This window comes from Prionailurus viverrinus, chromosome D3 (genome assembly GCF_022837055.1).
Source record: "Prionailurus viverrinus isolate Anna chromosome D3, UM_Priviv_1.0, whole genome shotgun sequence".
Lineage (NCBI taxonomy): Eukaryota > Metazoa > Chordata > Mammalia > Carnivora > Felidae > Prionailurus > Prionailurus viverrinus.
The window spans coordinates 88,437,243-88,450,650 of NC_062572.1; positions in this window are offsets into that span (position 1 = coordinate 88,437,243).

The window sequence follows — 13,408 nt, forward strand, 5'->3', positions numbered from 1 at the left end:
ATAAATGTTACTATACTACTGACATACATATATATGAGAGAGAGGGGAGTTATCAGCTTTCACTATTTCTGCTTCTCAACTCCCAGTCATTCATTCATTCATTCCTTGGTGCTCAATCAAACTCCTATTTCTTTTTAGGAATTAAGCAGTTTTCCTGAGACTGTACAAATAGGAATTTATTGTTAGCCATTTATAATGTCATTTGACAAATTTAAAAATACATTGACATTTTAAATCTTGGAAGATAAGATATTTGGAACACTTGGAAATATCCAGATATATACATGTACACAAATAACAGTACATATGTGTTTACTGAACTTTCTGTCACTTAACTACTCTAGAAATAGAAATTTAAAAGGCTATGGGAGAGTTTAACGACATTCTCAAGCATCTGTAGATTTTGAAATTTTAGCTGTTTATACACTGAAGTCATACTGTGACGATACCCTCTGCATGCCAGACATGAGGCTGCAAGTCGTAGATTGTGATTTGCAGCAATGAAAGATAGAGCTGATTCTTAATAGAGCAAAGCTGGCTTTCTATAGTGCCTCCAACACAGGTCCAACTTTTTGGCTGGTATCTTTGCAAGCTGTGATTCTCTTATTTTGGAGGACGGTTTTATTCAAAGATGAATCATGTGGTGTTACTAAAAGAAGTGGCTTCAATGTCGAACAGGCGGGAGGCATGTGTGTAAGTTCTCTTGCCTACACTGTTGGAGTGAATGAATAACTATTGCTTGTTACTAGACTTCTCACAATGTCTTCCACAACTGGCTCACAGGTAGTTCTATGTAGGTGAATTCAAAGCATTTCGTTGTTACCCTTTTTTGAGTTTGTTACTCTCTTTTAGCCCTAACAATTCAGACTTCCAAATGAGAAGACCGTTCCATTTCTGTTCTTAACTTCTCACCAGGTGTCTGGTGTGCTTTGCTGAGATTCCAAATGGCCAAATTTATCACCACCATTTATGTGAATTTTCCTCATCCATACATCATTCCCACTGGGGCTTATATTTCTTCATCGAAACATTCAACATACATTGGTTGAGTTCTGGGGATTCATCAATGAAGCCAACATGTCCTCATGTACCTTACATTTGATTTGATGAATACTCTGGTTCCCATCATGAATTTGAGCCATGTTATGCAATGGTAAGAAACTTGACTAGTTCAGAAAGTCCTTGCTTTTTCAGGGTTATTATTCTGTTACTTGGCAGTAGAGTCCATATCCTTTTCCAGTCTTCTTTATAATTGCAATTCCTTTGAGAGTGTATGTTAGGTTTCATCTTCATATTTGGTGATTCTTTCATTCATTGCGAATGATAACAAACTTCTAGTGCTTACTATTTACCAGAAATTGTACTTTATATAATATATATGAGTACCTTCTATGGATGAGCTCATTTACTCTTCACAACTGTCATAGGAGGTGGATATTACTGTTATTTCTGTGTTACAGATGAGGAAGTTGAGGCACAGACAAGTCAATTAACTTGCTCGAAGTCAGCTACTTAGTAAGGGCCAGAACAGGAGTTCAAACTCAAACTGTCGAGTTCTGGAGACTGTGTTCATCACTGCTATCAGTCGTGTATTTTTATGTATTTTGTGCATGTAGTGTTACTAATTTAATATGTAGCATATCATGGGGACATATAGCAGTATTTGTTTTGCCAAACTGACTTTAACTGAAAGTTGTGAACACTTTTCATAGACACTTGCTATGAATTGATGATGTTTTTTACCCAGAGATCTTTTATCTTTCTGCCTACATATACTGAATGGGGACATCACTGGGGACATACATTTGCACCTCTAGCTGCCCAAAGTTTTCATATCTCCTGTATAATTTTTTTTGAAGATAAAAGAAGTAATAGTGAAGAAGAGATAAGAAGTACCAGGACTGAATTGTGTATCCACTAAATTCATATATTGAAGTCACTCCAATATGATGGTATTTGGAGATGAAGCCTTTGGAGGGTACTTAAGGTTACGTGAAGTCATGAGAGTGGGGCCCCATGCTGGGATTAGTGGCTTCAGAAGAAGAGGAAAAGAGAGACAAGGCTGTGTCTCTGATATGAAGACTCAGAGAGAAAGTGACCATTTGGAAGCCAGTGAGAGAGCTCTCAACAGGAACAGAATGTGTAGGAGTGAGTTCACCTTATTTGTGGACTTCTCAGTCTCGGAACCGTGAGAAATAGATGCCTGTTGTTTAAGCCACTTAGTCTATGGTAATTTGTTACTGCAGCCTGAACAGACTGATACAGGAAGGTAGAGGATAAAAGAGTGACAGACAGTTTTCATGGGAATTATAATCTGACCTTAACCAGGTCTCAAACCTACTTGCTTGTCTTTGTTTTGTTTACACAATGCCTAATAACTATGACCAAAAGTTGAACGTCATATATATACATCACATATATATATATATACACACACACATACACACACATCTTATACATACATATATATATACATCTTATATATATGATATATACATCATATATATATATATATCATGCATGTGTGTGTATATGTGTGTGTGTGTGTGTGTATATATATATATATATATATACACATACATACTTGCGTGTGTTGTGTGTGTGATGCAAATGAATGCATTTTTGTTGAACCTTCCAGTTTTATGGGTTGTTTAATATCTTTAAATAGAGTAAGCATTTAAAAATTTTTGTGAAAATCATTTTTTTGTGTGTTTAAAGATCACTTTTGGCACACATTGCTATTAAATGTTATTCTCCTGTTTCTTAACATATGTATTGTTTGCTTATATCTGTTGATTGGTTGGACTGAATGAACAGATATGATACAACCTGTTTATGACATCCATAACTCCTTTAAGAACTCAGATCAATGATAATAAGTAATTATACTTTTCTTTAAAAGCCCTTATAAAATGTAACAACTAGAATTAGAGGAATTTATTTGCAGCGAGCTTGGTATTTATATAATCAAAATATTTACATGTTTTACATAATTTACCTATCATCTAGCACTGAGTAGTAGAACCTAAATACTTTTTTTAATGTAAAAAAAAAAGTCAGTGAATACCAAATAAATAACCAACTCAAATGTCATGGAAAGCTGAAGAAATTGTAGCTACCTTTAGGTTAAAATAAAAGATTGTCAACTTCTAGAATTGTCAGCTTTGGGATGACACATTGTTTCAGAAAGCTACCAACCAGCATCTTGAGTAAGTATTGGACTTATGAATATGGCTTGTTAGCATCTTAAAATTTTAATTTTTAAAATTTCTGTATACTAACCATAGCACCTAGGAGAATGGATCAAATTACGTGACTGAAAGAGCGATCGTATACTTGTCGCGCTCTACATTTTTTTAAGGTTTATTTATTTATTTTGAGAGAGCGAGAAAGAATGAGAGGGGCAGAGAGAGAGGGAGAGAGAGCGAATCCCAAGCAGGCTCCGCACTGTCAGCACAGAGCCCGATGTGTGGCTTGAACTCATGAACTGCGAGATCATGACCTGAGCCGAAGTCAAGAGTCAGATGTTTGACTGAGCCACCCAGGTGGCCCTCCACACTTTGTTTCTATGCCAGAAACATTCCTTTACTTGGAAGATATCTTTCTAATGCTACCAAACCATGCAGGACAGTATACGTGTGCTAGAATCAATATTACTCTTAGTGGGACTCTCAAATTACATTTTTATCAGATTTGTAAGATGCAGCTAAGACCTGTTACTAAATCATAAAATACTGTGCGTGTGTGTGTTTGTTTCTATGTTTGCATATTTGTGTAGGTGTGCGTAGGAATGGAACGTTTAGGTAGAGAAATGTCTGGTATATAAGAAAATAGCTTTAAAAATAGAAAGCAATTGTTAGCAGGGTATAGATTGATGTCATTAAAAGATCCTCTTGGCTTTAAATATAATACAATAATGATATGTACAGACAGAATATTAAGGAAACACATTGAAAAGATACTGAAGTTAATGTTTTTTTTTTTAACATTTAAGCTAAATTCTAAATGGCTTTAATGACTAGTAACTAAAATGGAATTTGCAGTTGCATAGCAGGGGGAATTAAAAAACATTTTTCTTTTTTACTAGACTTCAGGCCATTTATCTCGTCCACTGTTTTCACTGACTCCCTTCCTGAGGGTCATTGTTGTGTATTATCCTTCACTCACAGAGGTGGTTTTGTTTATTTCATATTTTTTATCTTTTATAAGCAGTTCTCCACATAATCATGAAAATCTGCCTGTAAGCCTCAAAGCATTTAGACATGCTTTGAATTAAGGATCCAAAACATAGTAATAATCTACTCTCAGAAGGTCTTAATACACTCTGTGCCAGAAGGATCCTATTCTGTTATGGACAGCATGCTGGTTTTGTTTTCGAAGTGTTTTAAACTAAAGGAAAAAAATGTTAACTTCTTAAATAAAAGTGGTCATCAACCGCTGTTCTCATTTGAACATAGTTTGTCTTAATTTAGCAGAATTTATTACGAAGGATGTAGAATATTTTTTATGTAATGAGTTTTAAATGCAGAGTATTCAGGACACATTTGCTGTGTCTCTGGAGTAAGTCAAAGTGAAGTATGATCAGTCTGTCTCTTAGTCAAGCGTACTGTTATGGTCGTTCCGAGAAGACAGAACAATCAAATGTTGTGTAAAACCATCAACCTTTGTTTTAAAGGCGGTCTTTGCTGACGCTGCTTACCAAACGTGAGTGCGGGAAGGCCAGCCGGACAGCAGTGCCTCCTTCATGGTGCTTCTGTTTGACGGACTTCAGCTGCTGGTCATGGGGTGCCCTCCAGAAAGATTTCATGGTGTGACAGAGCAGCCTCTTCCACTCACGACTCTTCAAGCCTTCCTGTAGTACCGTAAATTCCTCTCTTAGATTCGAGTCTAATGGCAATCACGATACTCTGTGTTGGTACACGGTGTCGGGGAACTGTTGAGAGCTGCCTATCATGACACCTTACGAGAGCTTTCCTTTCTAACCTGCATTAAATTAGCTGATGTTTGCACACCTGGGAGTCTTTCACTCCTTGAATATGTCACAGCTCAGCAGGACCAGGCGTCTTCAAGGAGGGACGGTCCTACTGAGCTATGTCATCATGACAGTGCTTCAAGGGAGAGGGGGTGCAGCCCAACCCCTTACTTCCCAGTGGGTTTCTTTACCGGGATGCCCGGTGCAGCTTCGACTACCGGCTCTGCCAGGAGGACTTACAGACCTCAGCCCTGTGCTCCAGATGCACCTCTCCAGGTGATGCTTCCCTTAGAATAGCCAGATAAGCCTTGTTCTCAAAACATTAAAAATTGATATGACCTCTGCCAGACCTGCTTTTTCTTCTAAACTCCATGTTTACCTTTTTTTTTTTTTTCCTTTTTTTTTCACCAGGCTACACAGTGTTGTCTGGGAGTCACTCTAGATTGTAGATTCTCCATTCTAGCCTTCTTCCCCTCTTGCTCATTCTGCTGGTCCCATTGACCTTTGCCATGTCGCCTGGCTGATGTCAGGATCCCTAACATTTGGCATTGAACCACTACCATAGTTTCCAGTGTGGTCTCCCTGCCTTCAAGTTCATATTCCCACAATCTGTCCCCTATTCATCTTAAAGAGAAAGGAATGAGGGGTTACTCAGATTACTCTTGTCACAGTTATTTTTCTTTTCTTTTTTTTTAATGTTTTTTATTTATTTTTGAGAGACAGAGCATGAGTGGGGGAGGAGCAGAGAGAGAGGGAGACACAGAATCGGAAGCAGGCTCCAGGCTCTGAGCTTTCAGCACAGAGCCTGACGCAGGGCTCGAACTCACGAACTGTGAGATCATGACCTGAGCCGAAGTCGGACGCTTAACCAACTGAGACACCCAGGCACCCCTTGTCACAGTTATTTTCCTAAAAAAATCCCTGAATATGTGATTCTTGAGTGTAAGTTCATGAAATGGCTTCCATTGATTGTGCTTTTCTCATCTGTAAAATGGGCATAGTAATGGATGATGCCCTGCATATTTGTGGTGGCCATTCTGTTAGATAAGGGACCTAGTGCCTGTCATGCAATAAAAGTACCCCAGCCTCCTTGCCACAGCACACTGGAGTGTGTGTTCCTTTGCCTCTGGGTCTCTGCCCATGCTGCTTTTGCTGCATGGTAACACTTGTTCCCTGACTGCACCCCGCGGGCTGAGTTTCAATATAATTTCTCCCTGAAATGTCTTGTGGCAAAACCTCTCTCATTCCTGAATTTAAACTCCTCGAGGGCTAAGAGGCTCTCTTGTTAATTTCTGAAGTCGTATGTGTGAAGCACCAGGCACAGGGCCTGGGACAGGAAGAAACTTCTTTCACTGGTTAAATGCCATGTCTACACTTACGTCGACAGCATCTATCCTATCTATACCTCTGCATCTACCTATCCACACCTATCCTATCTATACCTCTGCCCATATTTACAGTGCTATCTATCCGTATCCAGTCATTCATACCGTTCGTGGAATGATTTTGTTACAATAAAATGGAGACCAGGCTTGATCCAACCAGACAATGCCATTTAAGTCACGTAAACTTATTCTAAATCTAGCTTATTTCATGAACATACGTGAAACTTAGCTTATTTCTTGTAAATGCCTCTGGCAATCATAAAGGAAACTAAAATTATCTTCCTGAAAATGGTATAAGATAATCACTTCTAACCAGTACCCTGCCATCTGGAAACTTCCATTGTGATAACCAATCACTGTAAAGGTTAAACAGTCCCCGTTTTCATTTATAAGCCATCCTGTGATGTCATGCTTCTGAGCTTCATGTCCGCTTTGGTTTTGAAAGCTCCAAGTTCACGGACTATCCTTCTGCGCACAGTAGGCTCATGGTAATTACTATTTTATTGATCTGATGACTTTAATCTTGCTATCTCTGGATTTTCGGCCATCCATTTAACATGTACGTTTCATTATGACACTTTTCTGCTTCACACCCCTCAGTTCATGTCTTTAAAGTCTAGAGGATGAAACTCAGAGCCCTTGATGTGTAAAAGGCCTTTGTTTTGATTCTTACTGGACATCCCAGTCTTTTGTCTGTAGGAGCCCAGGTATCCCAGCACTGCAGAGACCCCCTATGACCTGTGCCTGTGACCTGTGCATATGTGATTGTCAGTATCTGTTCACCTGTTTTTCCTGCTCCAGATTCAGTCCAGTGTCAGCACTGAGAAGGAGCTTCTAAGCATTTAATCTTTATTGTGTTATTTCATCCTCATCACTACTCGACGGGATCATTATCACTATAATTTCCATCACGTCGTTGAGGACACTGAGGCACAGAAGTTTAAAAGTTTCCTGGGGTCCTATCACATTCTTTCTCCACCAGAGTTGAAATTTGAAGGCAGAGACTGTGTCCTGTTGGGGTTTAATAATTAAACTGGGTAGCTCAAATATTTGCTGGGTAAATGAAAAATGTAAGCCGGATATGTTTTCTGATAGCAGTTCCGTCCTCAAAACTTTCTACAGAAGTCCGTGAGCTTTGCTGTGTAAACTTGACACTTGATTTTGCCAGCATATGTCATGCTTCCGAAGAACCTACTGCATGTACTTGGCCCGCTCTGTGGCTCATTTGTGAATCCAGGGATGGCCTACGTACCAACATGGCAGCAGGTTTCAGCTCCGAATTTTCAAGCATACGGGCTGGCTGTGGGATCTCCCTGAGCTGGACCGCAACTGACGTTTGGGTACTAGAAATTACCAGCATGATCAATCCACACATGTCGGTTGATATCACCAAGAAAAAAAAAACACACAAAAAGATGCAGCTCCAGCAGTCGAGGACAAAAGACATGGTGGAGACCCTTGTAGTTAAAATGGACTGGTCGCTAAGTTGAAAGACACGGTGCTCGTGCATGATGTGAACTTTATGATCTTTGTCACATATTTGACTCGGTGTCATCATCTACGTGGCGGATCTTAGTTCCTCCTGCAAGAGCTGCACATAGTTTCTGGTGAGATTCGGTGAGATGCATTGACAAGCTTGTTCTGGGATTTGGACGTCAGCAAGGGTAAGAAGAAAGCATCTTTAGGTCAATTCAGTAACACTCACCTTTCCAAAATCAACTCCCTGCATGATGAACTTGTAAATGACCAAATCACCACACGTACAAAACTTAGTGACTCAACACAAGTTTTTAATAGTTTTGACGGGCTTGTTACCAACGTAGAAACAATGTTTTAACAACTGTAAAAAGAGTTTGGGATTTATTTGCCAAATGTAGGACATACTTCTATATATTTTTGGCAAATCAGTGAATTGGTGAATTCAGCAAATTGGCCCTCCCGCTGAGAAAACTCTTCTGACACCAGCAGGTTTGTGAATTTAAGCTCCGGGAGGATCTGAAACATGTGTCTTGTTCAATGTTGCTTTCTTAACACACAGCAGTGTACCCAGGATGTAACTAATTGAATAAATCTTTGTTGAATAAATTAATAAATGTATCTGTATATGAGATTATGGATGACTTTTTACTGTCAGAAGCAGACTTTAAAGTGAGCATAGACAATACCAGTTTTCAGGCCTGTGAAAATTTTGGTTAACTTTATTATTTTGCTATATTATTTGTAAGATTGCATTAAACATTTGAGGAAAGTTAGAGGAAAGATGGATCCTTGGAAAAATTAAAAAAAAAAAAACAAAACTGTAAACATGCATTTCTAAGTTTAAGTAAACTTAGTGATGACTAATAGATTATTTTAATAGAAGTGTCAATTCAGCATTAGTATTTATCCAAAAAACCAGTTGTAATGACTCTGAAATTAAAGAAAAATCATCAAGTTTAATATGTATGTTTAATCCATGCTCAAAGGCAACATAAGGGTTGAATCACTAGGTGGTTGGGAGTCAGGAAGACAAAACTAATTCCATTAATATCTCACACAATTGGTTTCATTTTCATGTGAAGGACTCACTTGTTGCCCAGCCTCAGAACCACCATATCCAAGCAATGTGACTGTAACTGATGGCATAATTAGCTTCATTACCAAGACAAATTGTCATCTTCTCATACAGTGCTCTATTTTGGATAATAGAGGGTTATTTCAGCCTAAAGAAAGTAGTTGAATGATGGAATGACTGCCAAGCTGACTTATTTTCTATAAGATCTAACTGAACTAGCCATGAAACATGGGAGTATCATTTCCTATTTTTCAACCTCTAGGGAAGTCAAATATACTGTAGCAAATCGCCTAGTTTAGACAATGAGATAGTTCATTATGACAACTAAGAATGGATGTGTGGCTGTCTTATTGTTCTCAGATACAGGTCTTAATACTTAATCAAAACCCAGGCTCCTGTTATTCAACCTATATACTTTCCTGACTTCATTGTGTCACATACAATTATGTATTTTTTGAAGATAAGGATAAGCCAAAGTCACTGGAAGAGAACATGTTTGTTTAGAGTATGTAAGGGATATGATGATGAAAAAGAGAAGCTCTAAGGATGAAAATCACCAGAAAAGCATGTATATATCCATTACCATATATGCTCTTATTTCTTATGCATATTTATCTCCTCCCGTTTTCTTCAATTTTAAAATGTAGATCTAGTTTTTAAGTATTCATTGAAAAAATCTTGCTTCTAGATAAATAACGTTGTCTAAAAAAACTATTGAAATTATGCCAACTATATGAAGTTAACTATTGTATTTCTAACACATCTTTACCCCTCATTTGGAAGAATACATATGTGTGTGTGTGTGTGTGTGTGTGTGTATATGTTATGTACAGATATGTATCTGTGTATATTAAACACACATAGTACTATATGTAAGCATATATGTTAGTAATTATTAGATAATATATAGCATATAAAAATACATAATAGTGTATTATTTATTATATGTACACAGATATATATGTATATATCAATGCATGTGCGATCTGTGTCATTCAAGTTTTTGTTGTGGGATAACTAGGATATTTGTGCCCCCCTCATAAGTACAACCCCACATTTAATAATGAAGTCAATGACACATTCATAACAAAGGGATTACTGTGGTAGAGGGCAATAATCCCAGATATTCTCTTGTAGACTGATACTGGTATGAGGCAGATTGTAGCTGAAATTGCCTAAACTAATTTTATTTTGTCTCCTCCTCTCTCCCATGTATGAGGTGGAGAATCTTTTTCTTGAGGAGACACTTTGTGTTGTACACTGAAGGATTAAAAGCATTTCTGTGGCTCTCAATTCAGACTCAGTCCTTTCTGGGAATTCTTCTGGAAAGGCTTACTTTTTTTTTTTTAATGTTTACTTATTTTTGAGAGAGAGAGCGCGTGCACGCATGCAAGTTGGGGAGGGGCAGAGAGAGAGGAAGACACAGAATCCGCAACAGGCTCCAGGCTCTAAGCTGTCAGCATGGAGCCTGATGCAGGGCTCAGACCTATGAACCACAAGATCATGACCTGAGCCGAAGTCAGATACTTAACTGACTGAGCCACCCAGGCGTTCTGGAACTTTCAATCTTGATGTCCTATTGCGCTTAGTTCTCAGTGAAATCCTTGTGTGGTAATCTTACAAGGTTATTTCTTTACCTGTGTAATTTTCTATGTGGTGAACTATAGTTTCCGGAGAAGACCAGTCATTTTTCTCAATGCCAGATTGCCCACCAACCCAAAGATATCCTCACGGATGCCAGTCTTGAGTGGTAAGTTGTCAAAGGGAGTGTAATGGTCAAAGGCAGTGGTTCTGAAGTCAGATGTCTGAGTTCATGTTCTCCACTCACTGGCCTTGGGAAAGTTAATACTCTTTGTGGCCAAGTTTCTTAATCTGCAAAATTGGGATGGGCTCAAATTGATCTTCAGAGAGTTTAGAAGAGCCCGAGCATATTAGTATGAGCTCGGTAAGTTTCAGCCGCCACCACTGTGACTCTCCGTCTACTGTCACTGCTACTTCTACTCGGAATACTGCTCTTACCAGTGCCCTTCCTCCTCTTCCCTCCTCCTCCATCACCACTCCTGCGGCTGTCACCACCATCACCGCCACGACTAGTACAATTACTATGCCGCCATTATCATCATCATCATCATCATCATCATCATCATCATCATCAGTTGGCATAATGATTTTGCCAGACTTTCGTGCCAGAATGGACTGTGCTTCGGTGAGGCTTTCTCTGTTACAAAGCTTCTCAGCCCCAACTGCAGATAGGAGTCAGCTGGGGGAAATTTTCAAAAACACCAATGCCTGAATCCCACCCCCAGGAAAATTCTACCAGATATTCCGGGTGGACATATTTTTGAGGGCCCACCACTACCGTCACTTGTGGGGAGGCTCAGAACTAGGTGATGACAGGACTGCAGCCAGATGCCATTTCGTGTCCCTGAGTTGAGCACGGCTGCAGATGTGTGCACGTCACTGCAGGCTGTGCTTTGACAGAGGGGAGAAGTGTAGTTGAGCGCGTATGGGCCAGATCTCAGCTGTGATTCATTTTCTCCATTCGCTGTCGTGTGCATTCTGAAACACACAAAATTGAGGGGAAAAGGGTGTAATGAAAATTGTTGAGATTCTGTTCGGAGTGACGTTCCTAAATCTTCTCTGTGCTCTTTGGCCCAATTATCTTTGTAGATATATTTCCCTCCAGGAAAGAATCAATAGGTGTTCTATCCTGTTTTGGTTTCTTCCAATATTAGTTATATGTTTTCTTTTTAGATATAAAAACTAAGGTTGCGTTGTGCAAGTGATTTGTTTTTTTTTTCATGAGAATCAGTTATTCTACTCCACAGACACAAATCTGAAGGCGCTCGCGGGCTTTTGCAAGCATTCAGAAGTAGCAGTCGTGCCAGATAGTGCAAAAAGCCTGGTGAAAATGCCAGGATATGTAGGGCATGGTCACTACATCACGAGTCATGAGTTCCATGTTTCTGATCAGAAGGCTTCTGCTAATTGTTATCTTCTAATCTTCTCCCTCAGCTCTAAGTTCTTTCTTTACTCAGTCAACACATGTTAGTGAAGGGTTTACTGTGTGACATGATTTGGCTAGATGCTAGAGAGGCAAAACAAGTAGTTTCTCTTCTCCTGTAGCTTCCGGTCGAGTGGGCAAGGTCAGACATGGAACACGTCGTAATGAGGATGACACGTGTTGTTTACGTGGATGTGCAATGACCCAGAGGTAAATCACAATGGGAGCTCACCTTCCCTGAAGTTTTAGAGAAGCAGTCCTGAGGGGAACAGCATCCATAAACTCCGAGGGGTGCATAGGAAATTAAAGAGCAAGGAAAAGGGCCAGGGTGCTAGAACAGTGCCCACAGAGGTGCACTGGTGTTAGAGGGCATGCTTGAGGTACAGAAAGAAGACCTGGGATGATTGAAGGGCTGACACAAAGGGATCACAGGGCAGAGGGTTTATCACTCAGAACATGGCGACTTGGCAATAGGAAGTTACTGGACGCTTTTAAGAATGGAAGAGGCATGGTCAGTGAGGCAGGTGCTGTCCCCTTGTTCCAGATCCCCATGCACTTGTCTGTGATGGGGAGTTCCCCGGCTTACTGGTGCTTTCCAATCTCCAGCACCCTCATCTATGGGCTCTCCTACCTGCGAACTTGTCTGGTACCACAGTATCTTGTTCAGCTGGCATGTGAGCATTTTGTGCCTTACCCAGCAGTCCTCAACAAAGGAGAGAGTTAGTGGAATTTTTCATCCCTCAGTGAAAAAACCATGAGGAATCTCTACATGATTCTTTAGAAAGCCCTAGAGGGATTGAACTCCAGTTGCTTCTCAGAGTAACCTATTTATTAGCTTTCTCCTTTCTCTGGCACACTTTCTCTACTGCTCTAATTATGTTTCCTGGATCATATCCTAAATAAACTGCCTGCATGAAAGTCTTTATCTCAGTGTCTTCTGTTTAAGGAACTCAAATGAAAAGGGTTAGTACTAGAAGTTATACCAACAAGCAGACTCTGAGAGTTCCAGAAATTGGACCACCCATTGGTCCTATGGCATCAGGAGCTCTTGCTGCCGGTGGTGGTGAGTGGAGTAGTGATAATCCCCAGACTGTTGTAGCATCATAATTACTCAGTCTCCCTCTGCGGCTGAAGCAGAACTGCTAACTTATGCAGTAACTCTTACACTTCAGCACAATTTGAGAGCAATGGTAATTATATGGGCTGTAGAAGTGACTAGCATTTGTTAACTTCCTTAGAACCATAAGGAAAGAAAAGCAATAGGCCCTCGCTTAGGACACACTTGGGAAACTGGAAGCTTCTGCAGCCATAGGACAGATAGTATTAAAAGTCAGACAGGACATGGAAATCTAAAGGATATGGAAGTTACGGCCCGCTAAGTCTCTTAGGCACAAGTCAGGGTCATGATAATAAAGTAATAGGGGCCTGGGACATGGGATGGGGACTTTTGGGTGGACTTGTGATAACTTTGAACCCCCAAGTTCTCATGAACC